The sequence below is a fragment of the Monodon monoceros genome, unplaced genomic scaffold, assembly GCF_005190385.1.
Source record: "Monodon monoceros isolate NGI ecotype Baffin Bay Population unplaced genomic scaffold, NGI_Narwhal_1 Super_Scaffold_15, whole genome shotgun sequence".
Taxonomy (NCBI): domain Eukaryota; kingdom Metazoa; phylum Chordata; class Mammalia; order Artiodactyla; family Monodontidae; genus Monodon; species Monodon monoceros.
This window is the reverse complement of record NW_021703771.1, coordinates 28,449,309-28,475,813: the sequence shown is the minus strand read 5'-3', so window position 1 is coordinate 28,475,813 and position 26,505 is coordinate 28,449,309. Positions and strand designations below refer to the sequence as shown.

The 26,505-nt window shown below is 38.6% G+C and overlaps 1 protein-coding gene across 1 annotated transcript in view; it reads left to right on the top strand.

Annotated features, from left to right (window-relative positions):
* The first annotated feature begins 568 nt into the window (after positions 1–568).
* The window catches only part of GPR63 (G protein-coupled receptor 63), a 51,451-nt gene continuing 25,514 nt past the window's right edge, over positions 569–26,505 (top strand). The window contains exon 1 of the mRNA XM_029223972.1: positions 569–786. The gene's annotated coding sequence lies outside the window, so the exon portion shown is untranslated. The remainder of the gene's footprint in view (positions 787–26,505) is intronic.

Genomic DNA, 26,505 nt, shown 5'->3' with positions numbered 1-26,505 from the left:
TTTGGTAAGTCTCCCCTGACACACCAGTGACACCTTCAGGGGTCAGTCTAGGGACCCCAGCTGGTCTTTAGTTTTTTCGGCCTCCTGCACTCCTGGTGGTGGTGGGGGACTCTCAACACTGTGTTGGAGACAGGAAGAAAAAGCAGGAAACATGGGAGGAAACGCAATTCCACTGGGCAGTCTCCAGCGGCGCGCACGGGCTTCGGGGGCGTAGGTGTGGGCGGTGCCTCTGTGGAGGCGGGAAGACAAGCCCCTAAGGGGGATGGGGCGATTAGGAGAAGGGGCGAGGTTCCAACACCGTCGTGGGCACAAGCCAACGGCGAGGGCGGCCCGCTGGTGCCGGGTCCCAGCACTTGCCCTGTTTTGGCCCAGGCGGAGGGCTGGGGCAGCCCGGGTTCTGGCCCCTGGAATCTCTCCGTGTCTGCAGGCTCCCTCCCTATTTTCTTGCTTCCTCCCCCCTCGCCGCCCGTCCTAAAACGCGGCGCCTTTAAGAGGCAGCTCGGTTACCCTGGGGGCGGGAACCCCTCGGCAGATCGCGAGGCGGCGGCGCTCGGCCGCGATGCTCCTCACTTTCTGCTCCAGCTGCCGTCGCCGCCGCCGCCGCCGCCTGGATCGCCACCGCCATCCCCGCCTCCTCTTCCTCCTCCTCCTCCTCCTCTGCCTCGAAGCGTCGCTTTCTGCAGCAGAGGAGAGAAGTGCTATGTCAGGAAAGTTCCGGGAGGGACTGGCTGGGGCCATGCTCCCCGGGCTCTCCCGCAGGCGCCCGCGCGCAGCCCTTTGTATGAGGTGAGACTTGGGGTCCCTGGCCCCAGGGACAGGTAGCCGCCCGCGGGGAGCGCTTTGATTCGTCGCGGTGGGAAGGGTGTGCGGTTGGGCGGAGTGTGCGGTGGGGGACGAGGCTGGTGAGACCGAAGTTGTGCCGGAGAAGCTCCGGGTTTTCGGGAAGGTTTTTGCAGCTGGACTAGAGGGATTTCGGCAGCCAGCGCCACACGGTGGGGCCCGGCCGGGACTCGGTGTCCCCGGGTCCCGCCTCGCCTCGCCTCCCGACGCCCCCTGCCCCGTCCCCTGCCCGCCCGAGCGGTGAGGCCTTCGAAGAAACCGCTCCGCTGCTGGCCGGACCCCGGTGCCGGGTTTCTCTCTGCCGGGCTCTCCCGTCGAGATGCTAAGCGCTGGGAGTGAGAGGCAGGGGATGGAATCCTCCTGAACTTTTACACTGTGGGCTCCTCACTCTTCAGGGGTGAAATTCACCTCGTTTGCCCAAGTCCGAGGGCTCCTTCGAGCTCCACCAGTTCTGAGAGGTTGCCTTTTACTTGTGGGTGAGCTTTCCGCGCTGTGGCTCTTTCAGCCTTGTTCGGTTTTCAGCGTTGCACTGATTTTCGTCCGCCCTCCTCCTCCCCTTTTGGGAAACATTTTTTTTTTTTTTAAGAAAAAAAATATCTTGGAGGATTCGGGTGCTAAAACAAACAAACCAACCACCACTACAACAAAACCCAACAATGCATTTTTGTGAAATTTACCCCCCGGGGCTGACCTAAGTATTCCAAGTGATCGTTTAGTCCCCATGAAATATTTAGTGTTGGTCTTAACACTTAATGAAAGGCAAAGATCACTGTAGTAGGATGTAGGTTTTTTTTTTTTTCTTCTTTCAGTGAGGTGAGAAGAGGTTTCAGTCATGTTTTTTAAAAATTTCAATCATGTTTTTAAAAGATTTTTCTTTTTGTTTATTGGTTTTCATTATAGCTTAGATTAAGAAGGCTCCCATTGATTTTAGAAGTAATATTTCTAGAATCATAAATAAAACCTGATGTTTCTTGCATAATCCGACATTGCTTCAGACAGTTTTACTCCTGGATGAGGTAAGTAGTAGGTGTAATTATTTGATGAAACCTAATATATAAGTACATTTATTGCCCAAGTGGCTAAGTTTTCTTTTTTCATATATCCTGTGGGTGAAGGAAGCCCATTTTCTCACACCCCCAGGTCTCTACCACAAATGTCTGTTCTTGTTTCTGTCTTCGTCACTCACATCGTATACATCTAAGGACAGGGACAAATCAGAGGTGCTGATGGCAAGTCCCTATATTTTGTGAAGTGTTGCATAGCCAGAATTGTAGTGATGTAATTGATTATATCGTCCAGATTATTTTGAAAAATTAGAATGTGGGAGCTTGTTTAAAGAAAAGAGTGTCATGAAGTATTTAAATTCTCAAGTATATGCTTTACATATAACTTGTGTGTAGAAAGATATATTACCAAAATAGACGGGGAATACTGTAAGAGACAACTTATGTGCAGTGGGGAAGTTTTGAAAGAAAATCATTCCAGAATAAACATTAATATAATAACATTTTGTTTGGGATATAGGTTTTCATCTCTGAGCATGGTTTTGTCACTCTGTTGTCAAATATACCAGAATTGAAACTTTAAAAAAAGCACTCTCCATCTCAAGCATTTTCTGAAAATTTGTAGCAAACTGAGCATTTTTGGAAAAAAATTTGCTTAGGAAAAGTCACATACTTAAAGCCCTAACTGCAGTTACTATTTTATCTTAAGTTTGCTGGACTCTGGGCCAGAAAGTACCGCATTCAGTAAGAATTTGGGGTTCTAATGTGGATGTGACTTATTTCCTAGAACTGTGTGGGTTAATGTGAGTACCTTGAGATTTGGTATGTGACTTATTTGATTGAGATGATTGTTTTGTGAATAATCCTTTTTGAAACTAAAGATATATATTCATATGTATATCACATATACATATCACAAATATATATATCACAAAATCCATATCTATTTATAGATAGGGGTATACATATATTTATGTATCTCTATATATCTATAGAAGGGAAAACTGTTCAGGGACTCAGTAATACTCCTTCACTAAGAAGAGCATGTCTGAAAGATCAAAAGCTAAAAACATTTCTTGCTACGGCTTGTCATTTCTTCAGCAATTTCATCACTATCAGTTAAGTTAAAAAAAAATACTGTATTTTTCAGCATGTTCTTGTTCTCACACAAGGCTTGGACCAGGGAGCCATATGCCAATGATCCTAACCGCATATTTTTTAAATGAACTGAATTATCACACCAATGGATGATTGAATCAGGCATTTCTTAAGCTTCAGCAATTTAACTCCAGTAGAAGAATCCCTGGTAAAATTTAGCTTGTTAATATAGTGTTTTCTTCTTTTAACACTTCAATAATTACCTTCAGGGCATTCCCCATAGGTCTGGGTCTTAGAGAGTAGACATCAAAGGCATGGGAGGCAAACCTTGGGTAAGTTTTGGTACTCCAATTTGTGAAATGATGTCTTGAGTATTTGATTTGAGAGAGATACTCATTTATACTTGGGAAAATAATACCTATGATACAGTGCTCCAATCTATAGGCAAAGCTTTGGAATATTTCTTAATCATGTTCCACAGCTGAAGCTGCTTCATTTTAGCATATGTATGAAAGTTAGAAATGAAATGATTTTTTAGACTTTTTTTTCATTTGCTAGACATTTACCAGAAATATGTTTATATTTGCTACAAATGCCCTTTACTTTATTGCATATGGCAATTTTTTCTTTTTCCTTTTTTTTTTTTTTTTTGCTACTATGATGTGTATATTTAGGGTGAGTTCTTAGTGTTTACTTGAAACAGACAGTATCATGTTTCACAGAGTTTATGTTGTGTCTCTTCAGCTTAAAAAAATAACATTTGAAATGTTTGACTATGAACATGAGATCACAGACTTTCAGAACTGATGGGATCTTGGTCAATTATAGTTTCAGTTTCCTGGGAATTTTCTGTTTAAGGTCAGATGTGGCCCTGATTTGAACTGGATGATGCACAAATAGGTACTTTTGCAACCACAAAACATGGAGAACATTCCAAATAATTTGCAGTGTGGGCATGCTTTAGTGTTTAGTTGGCTTGAGGCAGTGTGCCATTGTAAAAAATGGTTTTTGAAGCTGACAGCAAGCTGTTTCACTTTTTGAGTTTGACACATAGGATGAAGTGCCTTTTAGCCTCTGTGCCAGTAAATATGGACAGGATTGGAAAAAGTAATTTGTTCACATTTCTGTATATCAGAAGATTCAGAGAACTCAAGCATGAAACTAGCTTAATATACTGGAAAACTCATTCATATTCATTAAAAATGTAATGAAGAGTTGAGAATGTTGGATTGTAACACAGCTTTCAGGTCATGGGCAAAAGAGTGTATATTTGCAGTTAGTAGGGTAATCTAGTGGTCATCTCTTGAAATTAATAATAACACTATTATTAATAGTATTTCCTTTGAGTGATAATCCTCCCAGGCCCAACTTTGATTAAAAAACATCCCCAGCCAGACACTGTACCAATCACCTAGCAAATATGTTAATTGATTCTTAAATAATTTTAAGTTGAAACCCTTATGCGTCATTGTAGTCATAAGCTTTATGTACCTTTGGGGTTTTTGACCAAAGTTTCTTGGTTAACTTCTTTTCTATCAATTGATGAAGCCCAATCTATATCACTAAAGCGTTTAAAATTATTTTAGGCACATTTTTTTATGTGAAAATTTCTAAGGATTTGCCTTGGGAAGGGAGTGCAGAAGGGACATGATTCTTTATTGTAGCCCTTACCTTCCAAAGGAAGGTGCCTTCATCTTTTCCTGTTTTTTTTTTTAAACAAAAACAAATGCATAGGTAATTTTAGAGAAAGAACATTTGCAGGCATTTAAAGATGCTTGAAGTTTCAATCAAAATAAGGGTTTCAGCTCAAAGTTACCTAAGAATCAGTGAACGTTTGTGCCAGGTGTTGGTTACAGTTTTTGGTTGAGGGTGTTTGCTGCTGATCCAAGTTGATCCTGGGAAGATACAGATTCAAAGGGAGTTGGAATGGAAAGGGGCTAATTCCAGGCATAGCATCTATTGCCTTTCAGAGGGAAAAATGTTTGCCTAAGTGTGTACTTCTATAAAATTCACTTTTTATCATTGTAGCTTAATTTTTCCGTTTCCTCCATGCTATATATGAAGTGTATAGTGTCTTCCTGTTCCATTTTTTTTTTTTTTTTTTTTTTTTGCTGTACGCGGGCCTCTCAATGTTGTGGCCTCTCCCGTTGCGGAGCGCAGGCTCAGCGGCCATGGCTCATGGGCCTAGCCGCTCCGCGGCATGTGGGATCTTCCCGGACCAGGGCACGAACCCGTGTCCCCTGCATCGGCAGGTGGACTCTCAACCACTGCGCCACCAGGGAAGCCCCCTGCTCCATTTTTGATTAACCTTGCACTTCTAAAGTTTCACACTGTTCAGCACTAGCAGAAAGTCTGTTCTTTAAGCCTTTGAGCTTGTTCCCAGCAGTACTTTTCAAATGTGTTCCTCTTATTTTGAATTATTGAGTTCTTTAATGATACGTTATGAGTTTTGAATTTAAGATTCCTCCATCTTCCTTATTAGGCCTTGGTTGAATTTGCTCCTACTTAAAGGTGCAGTGATGTTGGTCACTTCTTATTTTTGTGCCTATATTTCATGTACAGTTGCTATTGTGAGGTTTCAAATCTTTATTCTTTATTCATACGCATGGAAAATTTAGAAAATCCAGACAAGCTAAAAAACAAGAAAAAAAAAGGAAAAGGAGGGCTTCCCTGGTGGCGCAGTGGTTGAGAGGCCGCCTGCCGATGCAGGGGACAAGGGTTCATGCCCCGGTCCAGGAGGATCCCACATGCCACGGAGCGGCTGGGCCCGTGAGCCATGGCCGCTGAGCATGCGCGTCCGGAGCCTGTGCTCCGCAGCAGGAGAGGCCACAACAGTGAGAGGCCTGTGTACCGCAACAACAACAACAACAAAAAAAGAAACAGAAAGTAAGCACGCGCACACACACACAAACACAAACATATTTTCTGGGCCAGCTATTTTTTCAGACAGTGTCTTCTCCATTGTCTGGAGACCATGTCCTTTCCTCCTTTCTCTAAGTCAGGCTGAGCTTCTCTGTGCCCTAGTACCTGGTGTTTTCCTGTTCTAGCACTTCAGAATGAATTTTTTGTTTAGATGAGTATAATGTCCCTCTTTAATATCTCAAACAACAGAAATCATATCTTTGTATTTTGGCATGGAATTTAACAGGCATATAAGGATTGAACAGGTACATTTTTTCACGAGATTGTCTGGATGTTCATTGTTTACATGGAGAGGTTTAGAAAATGCTTTTTTTTTTTTTCTAGGAAGCCCTAGAAAATGCTTTTGAAACTAATTTTACTACATATTTTTAAAAGAATATTTGTTGTGAAGTACCTTGTACATATAAAGGTGCATAAAACGTATTTGTAAGTTAAAAAAATAGAATACCTTTGCACCTACTACCAAGGTTAAAAAGTATGATATACCTAGAATCCCTCAGTTTACCCATTCCCCACCTAAAGGCAACTCTTGCTTTATCTCTAAAGCAACATATTCTTTAGTTTTGGTTATTTTTGGACTTTACATAAAGGGAATTATCATATATGTATTATATACTTTTATGTTTGCTTCATTTGTTCACTGTTATGTTTTTGAAATTCATCAATTTCATAGCTGTAATTTGTTTTTGTTTCTGTTTAGTGTTTTATTTTATGAATTCTGTAATTTATTCATTTCACTCTTAAGGGAAATTTGTCATTGTAACTAGGTTTTCAAAAGCATAAAGTATAAGCATAAAGTTTTCCGTGATATCCTTTTATCTATTTAATCACTGCCACATCTGTGATATGTCCCATTTCTTTTTTACTCCTGATGCTGCTGATTTCTGTCTGTCTGTCTCTGTCTGTTGCTCTTTCACTCTCTGTCTCTCCTTCAATCTTTTTTTAAATTTAAAAAATTTTTTGGCCACGCCACTGGGCACGTGGGATCTTAGTTCCCTGACCGGAGATCAAACCCTTGGCCCCTGAAGTGGAAGCGTGGAGTCTTAACCACTGGACCACTAGGGAAGTCCCTCTCCTTCTTCAATTCTGAGATATATCTTTTCAAAGAACCAACTTTTGCCTTTGCCGATCATCACTATTACCTGTTTTTTTTCCCTAAATCCTTCATTTTTTGCTATTTTATTTTCTTTCTCCCATGTTTTTAGGTTTATTCTGTCATCATTCTAATTTCTTAAGTTGGATGCTTAGCTCATTAATTGTGAACTTGCCTCATCAGAGGACAAGGAGTTGTCCTTGAATCATCACATTAGCTGCTTATCAGAATTTTTATGTAGTGCTTTTGTTATCATACAGTTCTAAATAATTTGCTATGGTTTCTTTGATTCATAGATCCAAGATCCATCTTGAGAATGGTGTTTTCTAATTGCTAGTTTGTTGTTGCCGTTGCTGATTTCCAGCCTATTTGTAATATGGTCACAGTATGTGGTCTCTATCATACCAGTCTTCTGATGCTCTTTGAGGTTATCTTCATGGGCTAGGGCAAATGTTCTCTTTTTAATAAATGTCCCATGTGTAGCTTGAAAATCATGTATATTCTCCACTTTCTGGGTGCAGTGTTCAATGTGTATCCAAAAGATGAAAATTTTAATTGTGCTGTTTAAATCTTCTTATTCCTTATTAATGATTTTGTCTGCTTGATTATTCAGTTACTGAGAAATTGTAACAATGGCTTTATCAATTTCATCTCCATAATTCACCTTCTGCTTTGAATATTTTGAGATTTGTTATTAAGTACCTTTACAATTAGATTTTTAAATACTCTTATGGTAAATTAAGCCTTTTTTCATATGTAATGACCTAAGTCTCTAATCGTGCTGTTTGACTTAACTTTTTCATTGATATTAATAAAACAATTTAGGCTTCCCTATAGATTTTGATTGGCTTGATATATCTTTCTCTACTCTTTGACTTTCAAGTTGGATTTATGTTCTTATGTTTTTAGATGTGTCTTTTGTAAATAGCATATAGCTGGATCTTTGCTTTTAACTGGAGAGTTTAGTCTTTTTATGTTTAGAATGAAGACTGACATATTTGGGTTTATTATCACATTATGAGGTATTTTCTGTTCTGCTTTCTCTCTTTCTACTCTCCTTTGTTGCCTTGTTTTGAATAGGTTGATTCTTTCCCATCCCCTTTTACTATCCTTTTTATTTTGAGGGTTAGGGCACTGGCTATAAGCTCCATATCTATTCTTTTAGTGGATACCCAGACAGTTTTACTAGGCATACTCATCTTAATCTAGTTTAATCAGTATCTTTGCCTTCTGCCATAGACTGAATTGTGTTCCTCCAGATTCATATGTTGAAGCCCTATGCCCCAATGTGATTGTATTTGGAGATGAAGCTTATAAGGATGTAATTAAGGTTAAATGAGGTCATATGGGTGAGGCCCTAATCTAATAAGACTGGTGTCCATATAAGAAGAGGAAGAGACACCAGAGATATCTTTCTCCTTTTTACCTATGCACAGAGGAAAGGCCAAGTGAGGACACAGTGAGAAGGTGGCTGCTCTTGATTGCTCATGTTGCCTTTATCATTTTAAGGTTTTGTTATTTTTGACTATGAGCTGCTCACTTTCCCTAGAACTTTATTGGTGGTAATTTTTTCAGGCCTAGGTTGAAGGTGAGTTCCTCCAGTGGGGAAATATATTTTGATTCTACTACTAGCTTGGACACTATTGGCTCAGGTACATTTAAATGAGATTTCTGCTTGAGGGTTTGTTTGTTTTTTTAGTCTCAGGACTAGTTTGTGGATATGAATTCCTTGGAGAGATTATTTTCCCTCATCTGTCTAGCACTAGATTCAAGACTTGCAGTTTTCTTTGCTGTCTCTTTTGGCATGGAGGAGTTTATTTCTTGTTCACTTTTCACATAGTGAATTAGCCCTTTGAAGTCCTGGTTGCTGTTGGGGTCTTCTAAAAAAGCAGACAGTAATGTGTCAAGCTAAGATTGAAAAATGCTTACTTTTTTTTTTTCTTTTAACTCCAATTTTGCAACTTATCATTTTCCTCTACTGATACATTTTGAATTTCTGTGTAGTATATTGGTATCAGCACTTTCCTAAGGCCTAAACTTCATCTTGTTTACAGTCATTTAATATTTCATTTTATATTTTGTTCTTTAGGAAGTTAGTATAGGCATCTTATTTTAAATTATTCGGTTACATCTAGTTATATTGGCAAGCTTGAAAGACACTGCCAGATACATTTATTTTTCTATTGCTTCAGATTTCTGGGTTTTGCCTTTAAGTGGTAGTAGGGAAAGTTAAAAAGCCACCTTTGGTCTGCATTGCCCTTATTTATAATCTCTAAAGCAAGTTAAAGATGGCAGACTGCAGGATTCTTCTGGGTAGTTCACTTTTGAAAAGGAGTAATTATTCCATGTTTATTTCAAATGGTTACATCTTGGTAAACATTTAAGAAATGTTTAGTTTTTCTCTTTGTTATACTCAATATTTTTCCTTTAACCCTATGTAGTATAGATATGTGGATGCAGCCTTGGTTGTAATGATCAGTTAAAATGCAAAGAGTTTGAGAACCTCAGCATTTATATTTCTTAGTACTCAGTTACTATGGATTAGCTATAAAAACTTAGATACAGTGGTAAAATGAAGTCAAATACAAAAACAGACTGAAGTAATTAACTTGATTACCTTTGGGTAATTATTTCATTCATCAAGTCATAAAGCTAAGCTTTTAATATTTTCTGTGCTCTTTTTATGGAATAATTTTTCTTTTGCATTCTGAGTTTTAAAATCTTTTTGTCCTACTAATTTTCCTTATCTTGCATAAGGAATCACCGGAATAGAAATGATCTCCGAGGCTCACATAATAGAATTTTATTCTGGTAAGGTCTTTGCTCATATCTAGATTCTAGGTTGGAATAAAGTTTCAGGAAAAGATCCTTCAGGTAATTTTTTTTTTAGTGGATAGCCAAGGAAGACTCCTATGAAAAGCCTCATTACATAACATAGCATCCATTTAGTTTGCAGCCCTTGTAGAAAGGGAATTTTCTATTTGTCTAATATAAACTTGAGACTTGGAGTGATCATTTCACTGAATGCTGTCCCTCCCAGAATCTACGTTAAATGCTTATTCTATTCAATTCCAGCATAATAAATATTCTGCATATAAGAATTTTCACATTTGTTTCATCAGCCATTAGACAAACTCTATATTTGGGCCATTCCAGTGCAATGGTTCTTGCCATTATAGAATCTATATTGAGTCCACCCACATGTACACACACTCATGCACCTCTTTCTGGTATCACTTTCATAGGCCGCATCTGCTAGGAGAAATCAAATGAGAACCAACATGAATGAAGTATAACAAAACTGGAAGAACTCCCCATAAGTATAAACAGTGATGTGTATACAGTAGTATATAGTGTTCTTTCCGCCTTGAAATTGAAATTCCGACTATTATGTGTACAGTTGACATTGGGTGAGTGAATTCCCTCTAGTTCCTGGGTCTTACCACCCATATGTCAGTTGAATCAGCACTTCGTGAACTTGCAAAGCTTTACTGACACTTTGATTTTTGAGCAGAGGACCAGAGACTAGCAGCAGGCATCTTACTGAATGGCAGCATCATTGGCGCACTACCAGTGGGGAGCCCAGCAACAAACAAACATCACAGCCTCACCCCAAGTTCCTTCTTCTTTGTGGTTTTGTGGTGCATGATGAAGAATTGTTCTTTGGTGTTCAGAATACAGCCATTTTATCAACTTTATTTATTTTTTTTCATTTCTAAAGGTTCAAAATGAATATTCCAGATTTTCTTTAAATATTTTCTTTGCTAAGGCATGATTTTTTGGTGGGGAGGGAGCATGGTAGGTGTTGGGAGGTGATATGCAGTACTTTGAATTTAGAATGGCAATTATGTAACCCTTTTTACTTAGAGCAGTCCTTCCCCATTGTTGGCTACACAGCAAACTTAATTTAATATTAAAATTTGGAAATAATAGAAATGGAAATAAGGTTGTGTTAAAGGAAATAATTATTTTTATTCATGAACTTTGTTTTATGGCAGGATTTAGTAGAGAGTCCTTCAGCAAGTGAGGTTTCAAGAAACAGTTTTTTGAATTTAAAATTATTTGTCAGCAATTTGGTTTTAGAAGACTTTTTTAGGACCACATGCATTTAGTAAAACTTTATTTATTCTTGCAGTGAAAACTTCCTGCTTTTAGTCTTCATTTATTTATTTTATTTTACCTCTTATTCCCTATGACCTACTTTCTCTCACCCATCTCCCATCAAAAAATAAATAAAACAGAATACAAAATAAACTATAACTTCAAAATCAAAATATATAGGCCATGCCTCAGAGATATTGCAGGTTTGGTTCTAGACCGCTGCAGTTAAGTGAATATTACAATAAATTGAGCCACGGAATTTTTGGTTTCCCAGTGCATATAAAAGTTTACACTATACTGTAGTCTATTAAGTGTGCAATAACAGTCTGAAAAAACAATGTACATAACTTAATTAAAAAATACTTTTTGCTAAAAAATGCTAACCATCATCTGAGCCTTCAGCAAGTCATAGTAGTAGCAACAAAGATCACTGATCATAGATCACCATAACAAATATAACATATATAATAAAATATATACTATAATTATATAAAATACAATAATAAAAAGTTTGAAATATTGTGAAAATTACCAGAATGTGACAGAGACATGAAGTGAGCAAATACTGTTGGAAAAATGGTGCCAATAGACTTGCTAGATGCAGAGTTGCCACAAATCTTCAATTTGTAAAAAGTGCAAAATCTGAGAAGCACAATGAAGCAAAGCACAACGAAACAAGGTATGCCTATGCTAGTCTTTAGCCTAGTACTTTTGCGTTTATCTTAGTGGATAATATACTATCATAGAGCATGACATTTAGAGAATGTTGTAAGAAAATATGGACAAATAAATGAGGAATTATATTTTCTCTGTATTCTAGTCTTGGGGCACCCTGAGTTTTTCTTCACAGCACAGGCAACAAGGTGTAATGCAGTGGTTACTTTTGTGTTTCTATGTCTGTTTGACGTGAGTCAGGGTTCTCCAGAGAAATAGAACCGATAGGAGATATATATGATTTATTATAAGGAATTAGCTCATGTGATGATGGAGGCTGATGAGTCCCACAGTTGGCCACCTGCAAGCTGGCAACCCAAGAAAGCTGATGGTGTTGGTGGGAACTGGAGGGCTGTTGGTATAAGTACTAGTTGAAGGTAGATGATTGAAGTCCCAGCTCAAACAGGCAGACTTCGAATTTCCCCTTCTTGACTTTTTTGATTTATTCAGGCTTTCAATGGATTGGGTGATATCCACTCACTTTGGGGATGGCAGTCTGCTTTCCTCAGTCTGCTAATTCAAATGCTAATCTCATCCAGAAACAAAACCACAGACACACCCAGAAATAATGTTTAATCCAGGCACCCTGTGTCCCAGTGAAGTTGACGTAAAATTAACCATCACAGTGAGTATCCCCACTAGACTTGAGAGTTACCTGAGGTCAGGAGATATACCTGTTTCTTCATTGTATGCCATGCTTAGTCAGAAGCTGGCGTAGAGCAGGCGCTTAATAACTATTTGTTAAAGGAAGAGAATGAGTTTAAATAAGTGTATAAGTTAAGTTGAAAAGTATATATCAAAGATTTAGAACATGAATACCATGGTGAAAGACTGAGTATCAGGTGAATATCAAGATATGCAAGTGAGGTAATTTTAGTTGGCATATGATGATTCTGTTGACATTTCCTTTGTCTTTATTTGGTGGCCACTTTGAATATTAAAACTAAAGTATTACTTCTTAGATTATTTTGTTTATTTGTTTTTTGTTTTGTGGTACACGGGCCTCTCACTGTTGTGGCCTCTCCCATTGCGGAGCACAGGCTCCGGACGCGCAGGCTCAGCGGCCATGGCTCACGGGTTCAGCCGCTCCGCAGCATGTGGGATCTTCCCGGACCGGGGCACGAACCCGTGTCCCCTGCATCGGCAGGCAGACTCTCAACCACTGCGCCACCAGGGAAGCCCTACTTCTTAGATTTTTGAACTCCAAGAATTTTAAGTGTGACCTTTAGATTTTTCAGAATCTTCCCAAGTTAAACATATTACTTTGATCATGGCAGTGAATCAAGGTCAAAACAAAATTGCCATTATTTCTGAGATGATTCAATGCTGCTCTTCAGCAATCCTGTTTTGAAATTGCACACCAAGAGCAGAATGATATTTCATTCTAGGCTGTTTCCCTTGCACTATTTTTTAGCTTCCCACTTATGAAAATGTTTAGTAATTACATATTTTCCCTTATATTGATTATTGGAATTTGCTATGGTAATGAATTTATATTTACAGAGCCAAGGGACCAAGGATTTTAGCATCTTTTTAAAGATATATATAAAATTAAGGTATATATATACATACATAAATATATATATTTTTGACTATTGTATATTCAAATATACACTCAAGAGGTTATTTGAAGTATCTGGTGATGTCATTAAGGTCTTCCAATTCCACATTCTGTAACATTTCTATTCTACCGTCAGAGAAGATGTATCTGGTTGATGCAGGTGGGGTGGGGTAGTAAGGTGGTAGAGGTAGGGAATCTTACACACTGTCTTATACCAAGAGACGATGCTTGAATCGTCTCAGACAGTATCATTGCCCAGATATGTAGCAAGAGAGAGGAGACCATGGTGTAGCATATATGTCCCCCATTTGTTTTGGATAGGATGTCCATGAATCTCCAACAACTAGCACACTACCTGGCACATGGTCGATGCCCTAAACATTTTTGTTTAATTGACTTGGTTGCAACTCTCAGGGGCAGTCACAGTCAGCAGCAACAAGTGTTGTTCTGAAAAACAAGGAAGCTGTACTACAGTTTTGCACCTGGAAGTCGAGGAATAAACTGGGCATGGTTGTAGTGGACTGTTTCTAGGTGTAGGAAGGAATATACAGACTTCCACCAGGTTTGAAGCAGTGACACAACAAAAGAAGCTGCATCTCTTTTGTTCTGAAAAGAGACTATTGAGGGTCACTTTTCTGAAATAAATGGGGTGGAAGCTGGAGTGGAGAAGGTCAGAGGAAGAGAAACAATAGTATCATGTCAAAATCACAGTGCAGAATCTTGAGGTGAAAAACAGGTTTAAATTCAGTTGGGTGAGATGTGGAAAATAGTCATTTCCAAGGGTGATGGGTAGAACGCTGGTTTTCTTTTTGAGTAGAACTGCTAGCTCGTAAGTACTGGGCACTGACTGTGTGCCAGTACCTTACACGTGCTGTCTCATTTAACACGGCCCCACCGCAGCTTCAGGAACCAAGGTGTACCGTGGCCATCTCCATTTTTCTAAGGAAGAACCTGAGGACATGAGAGATTTAAGTAGCCTGCACAATGACACTTAGTAAGTAAATGGTAACCAGGTACTCTGACCCCTGCTGAGGTGGACACAGTGGGCATCTGGAGGAAGGGCATGGAAGTGCTCAATAAAAAGCTTATTTTCACCCTGATTGAGTTTTGATTCCCTCCAAAGGATATGCCAAAATCATTTGTTGTTAAGAGGCAGTGGAGGGGCTTCCCTGGTGGCACAGTAGTTAAGAATCCTCCTGCCCATGCAGGGGACATGGGTTTGAGCCCTGGTCCAGGAAGATCCCACATGCTGCGGAGCAACTAAGCCCATGCGCCACAACTACTGAGCCTGTGCTCTATAGCCCACGAGCCACAACTTCTGAGCCCGCGTGCCACAACTACTGAAGCCCGCGTGCCTAGAGCCTGTGCTCTACAACAAGAGAAGCCACCACAATGAGAAGCCTGTTCCCACAATGAAGAGTAGTCCCTGCTCCCCACAACTAGAGAAAGCCTGTGCAGAGAAACAAAGACCCAATGCAGCTGAAAATAAAATAAATTAAATAAATAAATTTTAAAAAAAACAAAAAAAGAGGCAGTGGAGAAGAGAGTAGCAGCATTTTTAGAAGAAATATATATGATGGTGGAAACATTTATTTTTTATTTTATTTTATTTAAAATTTTTTTTTTTATTTTTTGGCCACGCCACACAGCATGTGGGATCCTAGTTCCCCAACTAGGGATCGAACCCACACCCCCTGCACTGGAAGCTTGGAGTCTTAACCACTGGACTGCCAGCAAAGTCCTGGAAACATTTAGTTTTGATAAGGTAAACTTAAGGCCTTGGAAACTTTCACTTTGTACTGTGTGACTATTAAAGAAAAATTAAATGTCTTATTTCACATAGATAGGTGTATGGGGTCAGATGGGTTACAGAGTTGCTTAAGGAAACAGTTTTAAAAAGTAGAATGGCAAGCCGAGCTGTACCCAGAAATTCAGCTGCATTAAAAAAATAAAACTTTTGCAGAATAGCATGAAAACAAACAAAAATTAGCACTTTTTTTTCTTTTTAAAATTGCATTGATTCCCAAGAGATGTTTGTGGAAACCAGAAAGGTGATCTAGAGAATAATGTGTAAAGGTAGGTACTGTTTTTTAAAATTAGTAGGTAAATAATTGGAAGAAATATGGGGTAATTTACAAGTAGTGACTAGATAAATTACCATATATAAATTTTGTGCTTTGTGAGAAAAAAAAATTCTTCTCATAAGTTTCTTATGCCCTTTACTGATGAGAGTACATTTCTTGCATAGTAATAGTAAGACTTGCCTAAAGGATAAGGGACGTTTCTAAAAATTTATTTTATTGAAGTATAGTGGATTTAAAATGTTGTGTTAATTTCTGCTGTACAGCAAAGTGATTCAGCTATGCACATACATACATTCTTTTTCATATTCTTTTCCGTTATGGTTTACACAGGGTAGTTTCCTGTGCTATACAGTAGGACATTGTTGTTTATGCATCCTATAATAGTTTGCATCTGCTAATCCCAAACTCCCAATCCAACCCTCCCCTACCTCGCTCCCCCTTGGCAACCACAAGTCTGTTCTCTATGTCTGTGTGTCTGTTTCTGTTCCATAGATAAGTTCATTTGAGTCATATTTTAGATTCCACATATAGTGATATCATATGTATTTGTCTTTCTCTGACTTACTTCACTCAGCATGATAATCTCTAGGTCCATGTTGCTGCAAATGGCATTATTTCATTCTTTTTAATGTATTTTGTTGTGTATATGTACTACATCTTCTTTATCCATTCATCTGTTGATGGGCATTTAGGTTGTTTCCATGTCTTGACTACTGTGAATAGTGCTATGAACATAGGGGTGCATGTATCTTTTTGAATTATAGTTTTGTCTGGATATTTGCCCAGGAGTGGGATTGCTGGATCATATGGCAACTCTATTTTTAGTTTTTTGAGGAGCCTCCATACTGTTGTTTTCTGTAGTGGCTGCACCAATTTACATTCCCACCAACCATGTAGAAGGATTCCTAAAGGATAAGGGACATTTGAGTAACTCTTCCTGTCACCATTTTCCAAATTTTTTTTTTTTTTTTAAGTAGATGTTGGGGGTAGGTGTTAATTAATTTTTGCTGTGTTGGGTCTTCGTTTCTGTGCGAGGGCTTTCTCTAGTTGTGGCAAGCGGGGGCCACTCTTCATCGTGGTGCGCGGACCTCTCACTGTCATGACCTCTCTTGTTGCGGAGCACAGGCTCCAGACGCGCAGGTTCAGTAGTTGTGGCTCATGGGCCTAGTTGCTCCGCAGCATGTGGGATCCTCCCAGACCAGGGCTCGAACCCGTGTCCCCTGCATTAGCAGGCATGTTCTCAACCACTGCGCCACCAGGGAAGCCTCATTTTCCAAATTTTTAAACACTGTCTTCTGTTCTACCCATGGGCAATAGGCGTGTTGAGAGAATGCTTATTTTGCTTCCTTCCTGTCTCCTCCTAAGGAGTAGAGTTTTTTTTTTAAGGAATGTGTCTTATTAAAAAGAAATATTAATGTTTATATTTATAATATATGAAAATATTCTTCAAGAAGAAGTCTTTCTTAAATATAAGAAAACTACTCATTTTACAAGATTTGGAAAATACAGAAAAGTAAGAAAAAAATATGTCACCGATAATCCTACTGGTCAGAAACATCTGTTAATATCATGATGTGTTTCCTTCCAATTCTTTTTAAGAACTTGAAAAAACGTATCAAGAGCATGCTTTATATATGGCTTTGTAGTCTGTTTTCTTCACTCAGCATGCTCACATAATATTTTCTTGTGTCTTTATTTATTTTTTTTAAAGGAATCACTATCTTTTATTTAAATCCATACACCTAAAACAGATATCATATAATATCGCTTATATGTGGAATCTAGAAAAATGGTACAGATGAACTTATTTGCAAAGCAGAAACAGAGACACAGCTGTAGAGAACAAACGTATGGATACCAGCGGGGGAGGGGGGTGAGATGAATTGGGAGATTGGGATTGACATATATACACTACTATATATAAAATAGATAACTAATGAGAACCTACTGCATAACACAGGGAACTCTACTCAATGCTCTGTGGTGACGTAAATGGGAAGGAAATCTAAAAAGAGAGGATATATGTATTTGTATAACTGATTCACCTTGCAGTATGGCAGAAACTAACACAACATTGCAAACAAACCACACTCCAACAAAAATGAATTAAAAAAACAAATCAATACACCTATTCTCAGTCTTCCTCTGGGTCGAACTCTCAGCATCTTTTAAAATAAAACTATTTTTCAAAAAAAAAATTAAGAAAACAAGTCTATTTACAAGAACATCAAAAAGAGTAAAATACTTAGGAATAAATTTAATAAAAGAAACATAAACTTGCACAATAAAAATCATAAAATGTTGAAAGTAATTTTAAAAGTCCTAAAAAAAAGTACTAAATAAATGAAATGATATCCCATGTTCATGAACTGGAAGACTTAGCACTGTTAAGATGACAATATTCCCCAAACCCCATCTGCCTTTTTTTTTTTTGGCAGAAATTGACAAACTAATCCTAAAGCAATGATAATTAAAACAGTGTGGTACTGGCATAAGGCTAGACACATAGATCCATGAAACAGAATCGAGAATCCAGAAATAAACTCTGACATTTATGGTTAATTGGTTTTCCAAAAGGGTGCCAAGATAATTCAATGGGGGAAAGAATAGTCTTTTCAACAATGGTGTAGGGACAACTGGATATCCATGTGCAAAAGAGGCTGGATCCCTATATCACACAGTGTAAAAAAATTAACTCAAAATGGATCAAAGAAGGAAAAAAAAGGATCAAAGACCTAAATATACACACTAAAACTATAAAACGCTTAGAAGAAAACATAGGAGTGGATCTTTGTGACTCTGGATTAGGCAATGACTTCTTAGATATACCACCAAAACCCCAAGCAACAAAAAAAAATAAACTGGAATTCATCAAAACTTAAAACTTTTGTGCTTCAAAGGATGCCATCAAAAAGGGAACAGACAACCCAAGAAATGGAGGAAATATCTACAAATCGTATATCTGTTAAGGGTTCAGTATTCAGAACAAATAGAGAACACTTATAACCCAACAATAAAAAGACAAATAGCCCACTTCAAAAATGGGCAAAGTATTTGAATAGACATTTCTCCAAAGAAGATACACAAATGAAAAGATGCTCAACATGATTAACCATTAAGGAAATGCAAACCAAACCCACATTGATACACCACTTCACATCCATTTGATCTTTTGTTGGGTCTTCATTGCTGCGCGTGGGCTTTCTCTAGTTGCCTCGAGCAGGGGCTACTCTTCACGGTGGTGCGAGGGCTTCTCATTGCGGTGGCTTCTCTTGTTGTGGAGCACGGGCTGTAGGTGTGTGGGCTTCAGTAGTTGTGGCACACGGGCTCAGTAGTTGTGGCTCGTGGGCTCTGGAGCACAGGCTCAGTAGTTGTGGCCCACAGGTTTGGTTGTTTCGCGGCAGGTGGGATCTTCCCGGACCAGGGCTCGAACCTGTGTCCCCTAGAGAAACAAGAATCTCATAACTGGTTCTCATTACTTGCTTGTAAAGCTCCTTATGCCATGCCTCTAGGTTCCGCCATTCTTGCTCAGAGAAATAGACGGCTACATCCTCAAAAGTCAGAGGTAATGGAGCCGGCTCGGCCATGGGCCCTCGCAGTCCCACCTGGCCCCAGACCGGGTTATGGCCAAGCCAGGCATCCTGGCTGCCCATGGCACCTCCCCTCCTGTGTCTCTGTTAAATACTGTTCAAATACAGCTTTAATGGCTGCATAGTATTCTATTATATAAATCACATAGTTAACTCAATCTGTTTCCTTAATGTGAACCTTTAGATTAGTTCCATTTTCTTACTATGTACATGAATTTTTTATGAGCTTTATTAAGAGATGTATTTCATATATCATAAAATTCAGCCATTTCAAGTGTATAGTTTACTGGTATAATTTTACCAAGTGGTACAGCTATCACCATATCAGTTTTAGAGCATTTTCTCCCCCGCCCCGTCCAGTAAGATCACTTATGGCCATTTATAGTTAATTCTTCATCTCATCCCTAGTCCCAGGCAACCATTGATCTACTTTCTGTCTCTTTGATTGCCTTTTCTGAACATTTCATTCAAGTGGAATTACATAATACGTGGTTTCTTATGACTGATTTCTTTTGTTTACCATAATAGTTTGAGGTTCATCCATGATGTGGCATGTATCAGTACATTATTACTTTTTATTGCTGAACAGTATTTCATTGTAAGGACATACAGGCACACCTTGTTTTATTGCACTTCACTCTATTGAGCTTCGCAAATATTTCTTTTTTACCGTTTTTTACAAATTGAAGTTTTGTGGCAACCCTGAACTGTCAGATGATGGTTAGTATTTTTTAGCAATAAAGCATTTTTTAGTTAATGTATGTACATTGTTCCTTAGACATAATGCCCTTCCTCACTTGAGAGACTACAGTATAGTGTAAACATAAGTTTTGTATGCACTGGGAAACGAAAAAGTTTGCGTGACTCTCTTTACTGTGATACTCGCTAAAATTTATTTTGGTGGTCTGAAACCAAACCCATGATATCTCCGAGGTATGCCTGTAATAATTTTTTTCTATCCATTCACCAGTTGAGGGACATTTAGGTTGTTTCCAGCTTTGTCCTCTAAAGAATAATGATGCTATGAACATTCATGTGCAAGTCTTTGTGTGGACATACATTTTTGTTTCTCTTGAGTCAGTACCTAAAAGTGGAATTGCCAAGCTCTGTAGGAGACTTATTTTTCACTATTTGAGAAACTGCCAAACTGTTTTCCAAGGTGGTTCTATCATTTTATATTCCCACCAGCAATATATGAGGGTTCTTATTTCTCTCTATCCTCACCAACATTTGTTATTATCTGTCTTACTTATAGCCATTCTAGCGGGTGAGAAATATCTTATTGTGATTTTAATATGCATTTTCCTAATGGCAATGATGTTGAACATCTTTTCGTGTGCTTATTAAGCATTTGTATATCTTCTTTGCGGTAATGTCTATTCATCTTTTGTCCATTTTTCGATTTGATTTGAATGTTATTGTTATAAGTGTTCTGTGCAAATTCTGGGTACAGGTCTTATATTTGATATCTGTTTTGCAAGTACTTTGAGTCTGTTGCCTGGCTTTTAATTTTCATGTCATCTGAAGTGCAAAAATATGAATTTTGATGAAGTCGATGTTGTTAATTTTTTTCTTTTATGGACTGTGTCATGTGTATGAAGTCTTTGCCTAACCCGAGGTCTGGAAGACACATACTTTAAAGGACATTTAAAAATATTTCTAAAGGATGGATCCGAGAAGTAAAAGTTCTAGAAACTTGTAGTACAGTCAGCCTTTCGTATCCGCAGGTTCTGCATCCACAGAGTCAACCATCTGCAGATTGAAAATATTTGAAAAAAAATTACAGAAAGTTCCAAAAAGCAAAACTTGAATTTGCCATGCACTAGCAACTATTTATATATAGCATTTACGTTGTGTTAGGTATTATAAGTAATCTAGAGGTGATTTAAAGCATATGGGAGGATATGTATCTTACACATATGCAAATACTATGCCATTTTATATAAAGGACTTGAGCATTCTCAAATTTTGGTATCCATGTGGGTGGTATGGGAACCAATCCCCCACAGATACCGAGGGATGACTATTTTCAGTAAAGTTTTTTTTGAAGTATTACATACAACAGGAAGTTGTACAAATCCTAAGGGCAAAGCTCAGTTAAATTTGAAAAAGTGAATATGTATGTTATAACTACCACACAGATCAAGAATGTTACCAGCATCCCAGGAACCCCCCAGAACCTCCAGAAGCCCCTTCCCAGTCTTTACTCCTACTCTTCCCCAAAGTTAATCAATAATTACTAACACCATAAATTGATTTTGCCTGTTTTTGAATTTTATATAAATGGAATAATATTGTATATACATTTTTTTTTTTTTTTTTTTGCATTACATGGGCCTCTTACTGTTGTGGCCTCTCCCGTTGCGGAGCACAGGCTCCGGACGCGCAGGCTCAGCAGCCATGGCTCACGGGCCGAGCCGCTCCGCGGCATGTGGGATCTTCCCGGACCGGGGCACAAACCCGTGTCCCCTGCATCGGCAGGCGTACTCTCAACCACTGCGCCACCAGGGAAGCCCCTGTATATACATTTTTATGTCTGTGTCTTTTGCTCAGTATTGTATTTATGAGATTCATCCACGTGGTGTGTTACAGTGGTTTGTTCCGTTTCATGTCTGTGTAGTATTTCATTTTATGAATATATCACATTTATTTATCAGTTCTATTATTATAGATATTTTTACTGTTCTATTTTTAGCTATTTTTAATAGTGCAAAATAGTGGCTAGTTTTGGCTATTTTTAATAGTGCTAGCAAAATACTTGTACTTGGTTTTTGGTGCACAAGTGTGAGCATTTCTATTCAGTGTATACTCAAGAGTGGGATTCCTGGGTTATAGAGCTGGCATAACTACAGATTTACCGTAAATGGCAAACTGTTTTCCATAGCCAGTTACAATTTCTACTCCCAGCAGTAGTGTATGAAAGTGTCATTTGTACCACATCCTGACCAACACTTGCTGATTTTCCCTTTTTAATTTTAGCCATTCTGTTGGATTTGTGTCTTACTGTGGTTTTTATTTGCATTTTCCTGGTGAGTAATGAGGGAGAGCACCTTTATTTTTATTAAAAAAAATTTTTTTTTTTGGTGTGTGTAGCTATTTGGTTATCTTCCTTTGTGAGGTTTTTGTTCAATTCTTTTGCTCATCTTTTGCAAGTGTCTTCTATTGTTTGCCCTGCCTTTTCTTACGATGATGCCTTTTGGTCAGCTTTTCAGTCCTTCCTTTATAGCTAGCGCTTTTGGTGTCTTATTTGTGTCTTAAAAGTAAACTTGGTTTGGAGACTTCATTAAGATAAAGAAACTTAAACTGGAGCTAATTAGAAGCTGATGTTTGGTATTACGAGGGCTCTCCAATGTCCTGTCTATGCCTGTTCCAGGGGGGCTCTTCAGAAGTCATTTTTCCCACCTTCCATGGCCCTGAACACAGCTTCCGGCCCTTTGAGACTGATACAGACTCTGCTCTGCTCAGCTTCTCAGGCTCCCAGCTGCCTCTCTTACTCAACTTTAAGCTTCTCAGCTGTTTTTAAGACTTTCGGCTGCCAGTTTTCAGGCTCTCAACTTCTCAACTGCTTTGAGAAAACCTCTGAGCTGGCATTTTAGAATTGGCCCATGCCTCCAGGGGAAAAGTATCTGAATGGTGAGCTACCTCACTTTTACATACTTCCTTCTTTCTGAGATCTTGGCCTCTCAAGTTCTCCCTGCTTTGGTAGCTCTTAGGTGCCTTCAAAGAGGTTTAAAAAAATTATTTAGGCTATTTTGGTTGTTCTTCGTTGGTGCATTGGTCTGCCACAAGCTTGTCTTTCTTTGCCAGGAAAGGAAATCACTAGGAATGTTTTTTCAAGCTGTTGATAAAGCTTGTTGAATTATTATAAGGTTGCATTTCCGTTGATAGAGTATTAGTTTGCCAGAATTCTTTTCATCTTTTATAAACCTTTGAAAATTGACCAAGCAAAAAATAATCTTGTGTTTTTCTTTTTCTTCTAATGAGACTGAACATTGTTTCAAACACTGGTTGGTCTTTTGCATCTTCCATTTATGATGTACCTATTAATCTCCCTGATTTTTCATTGATATTTAAGAACGGTGTAATATTGCTTGTATTAATAAGAATTTGTACATCTGAAGATAAAGGATTGTTACCTTAATGAACTTAAAAATAATTGGCATTTCCATTGATCTTTATAATGTTTCAAGACTTTTGAAGGCAAGGGTTGTATTTCCTCTTTTGTGTTCTTTCTTGGTACCTGGTAAGCGGTATAGTCCAGGTTACCATGAAGCAGACTGCATTAAAAAATAATGCAGGGCTTCCCTGGTGGCGCAGTGGTTGAGAGTCCGCCTGCCAATGCAGGCGACAGGGGTTCGTGCCCCGGTCTGGGAAGATCCCACATGCCGCGAAGCGGCTGGGCCTGTGAGCCATGGCCGCTGAGCCTGCGCGTCCGGAGCCTGTGCTCCGCAGTGGGAGAGGCCACAACAGTGAGAGGCCCCCAAACCAAAAAAAAAAAAAAAAAAAAAAAAAAATGCAAAGATAGGGGCCAGAAGCTCTTGAAGATTGTTCCCTTTGTTCACTGTGAAAAGTTTCTTTAGTTACTGATACTTCATTTAGGAGCATGGCCTCAAGTCTAATCCCATTTTTGAGTGATTATCTTCTTTCTCATATCCATCTAAATCACTAATGTAGGATCAAACTCTCCTTTGTGCTGTCCCACATTTATTGGGGATAAGTATCTGCTTCATAAATCTCCACAAATGTAAAAGGGGAATTACATGTCTTACCTTCCTCACATGAAGTTGAATTAATGTCATTCCTAGAAGTATATAAATGCTGAATGGCAACCTTGCCAGTTGCATTTTGAAGGGGTGTAAAGGTAAGACAGTTTCAGACTGACTTCAGGGTTCTAAAGCATGCATATAAAATTTTTTTTAATCTAAAGCATTCTTCATTCACGCTCTAACCAAGTGTTTGGATTTCAAGAAATCAACTAGACAGTTTAATTTTTAGTCACGTTATGAAAATAATGTCTGAGGATGAGGGATAGTAGAATTTTCCTTATCATGTTAGGCATACTTTGCCTCTCTAAATTGTGGAAATATAATTTTAGTCCTTGAAATGTCCTTGTTTTAGTCACTGCCCAACCTTTTTTTTTTGGTTATTTCATCAACTGCATAAACTGTAATATTTGCTCTCATGCTGCTGCCTCTGGCCCTTGGGGAATGATGTTCTGAAGAAAAATTGAAGTCTTTGGAGAAGGCTGGTGTAAAAATTAAATCCTCAAGGTGTCAGGCCAAGGATGTGGGCCAGATCTAGGGACAGCATTTTTGACATCGCAGATTGCTGTATTAAATGGAATAAAAGAGGCTTTCTCTTTTTTGGGTGATGAGGGATGCAGCAAACCATTTTGGAAGGAGTAGGGACTTTGGATCCAGGCTGCCCTGGGTTCCAATTCCAGCTCTCCCACCAGCTGTGTGTTTAGAGACACGTCACGTTCTGAGCCTTGGTTTACTTGTATTCAAAATGGGCAAAATAACTCCTATCTTTGGGGTGACTTGTCAGGAATAGCAGTAATATATGTGTACATCTGGTACATGGTTGGTGTTTAAGAAATGGTAGCTATAATTGCACGTCTTAAATTTTCTCTCTTAAAAAGGCATAAGACTTTTTCCCCTCCCTAATGTCATAGTGATTCATGGACTAGAGCCAGGTTACCTAGGTGCTAATAAATAGCTCTGCTATTTTTTCACTGTGTGACCTTGGGCAAGTTACCTACTTTGTAGCTCAGGCTCTTCATCTATACAAGAGGATAGTTTTGATGCCCACCTCCTAAAGTTGTTACAGATATTAATATTTATAAAGTATCAGAATAGTGTCTGGCTAATATGTAAGCACTAGGTAAGTATTTGATATATAAAAGTAGACACTCAAAGCCAACATTAATTGGTTATTGTTATTAATAGGGGTAATAGGATTAGGGATGGGTCTGGGGCACCATTGCTGTGTGCTAAGCAATGACCCGCAGGTAAGAGAAATAGACTGGAAGAAGTTTAGTGAGATAAAAATTGGCAACTCAAAAGCTGTCACAGATTCAGATGGCTGCTGTTGATCAGTAGGCACATCAGAGTGGTGGAGGTGTTTACTTTCAGCTCATTCTTATAAGAACCTGTAGAGAAAAGTCATCACAAGAATGGTTTCTGCTGTGTTCTCCACTGTCAGGAAAGAGACCTAAAGGAACAGGAACATGACTCAGGCAGAAAATACTTCCAGGCAACACTCAGCTGACACTGGCACTCCATAATGTCAGACATTATCTCCTTTGGTTGGTAAATATATATATTTATATGTATATAAATAGTATGTTTCACATATGAAGTTGGAGGTTGAACAAATCTATGGATTATTTTTTGAGTACCATTGAATATCATGGTACATAAAATGTTTTTATTTTTTTCAGTTGCTTTGAATTAGCATAAATAATACCAGTGTTGTCTTCTTTATTGTTGAATTTTTATAATAATTTTCTTTATATCCTGCATTTCAGGTAGTATGAATCTTCACTTAAGGCTTTGTTTTAATACAATTTGAGTATCTGGTAGACTCACGCAGATGTTTATATGTTGCCATCCTTCACAGCTCACCCTTATGTTAAAAAAACCATAGGTACTGCTCAGAGAGAAGTCAAAGAATACAACATATTTTAAAGGTAAAACAAACTCATAGGGGAGACCCAAGAATGTGTCTATGTCTATAAAATGAAAAATGAAATGCTTTTTATTGCAGAGTGATTTTCTCTCCATCTCAGATATTACAGAGGTTTTTTTTAAAAAAGAGAAAGAATAAAAACAGATGGGTTCAGTAATTTCTTAGCGTGAACATTGAGAATACTTTTACGACTGGGGATTTTTGGAAAGTTCACCAGTTCTTATTTTCTGCAGACCTCCATTGCTCATAGCAGGCATTTTAAGTTAAGAATAAAGAGTCACAAACCTCTCTAATTGCAGTAAATGGAAGAGGGAGAATGAATAGCTAAGCTGCACCCCACATGTGCACTGTTCTTCCTTTACCTGCAAACGTACCCTGTAGGACAGAGCAGCCCAGCATTTTACCCCTGCGTTGAAAACCAGAGACTTCTTTTCTCAAGAAATCAAAGGAACTGCCTGTGGAGGATTGGAGCTGATAAGGGGAGTGCACATGTGCCAGTAAAGCCCTTATCTTCTTTCTGTTTGAAGGCCCACCCCCTGCTCACCCTGAAATAAAGCCTTTTGTTAAGTCCAGCATTTCCCCACACGGAGCTCCCTGACTGCTGCCTTATACAATACATAGGAGAGACTCCCAGAAAAGCAGAGGAAACCCACACTGGCCATAGGGAGAAAAGCTACCGGAAATATCCACGAGATATATGACAGGAAACAAAAGAGTGATAAAACAAACAGAACAAATGTCCCTGGAAGAAACAGACTAATTAAGGAATAGAAGAGAGTATAAGTGAAAACTTTAGGGGAGTTTCAAG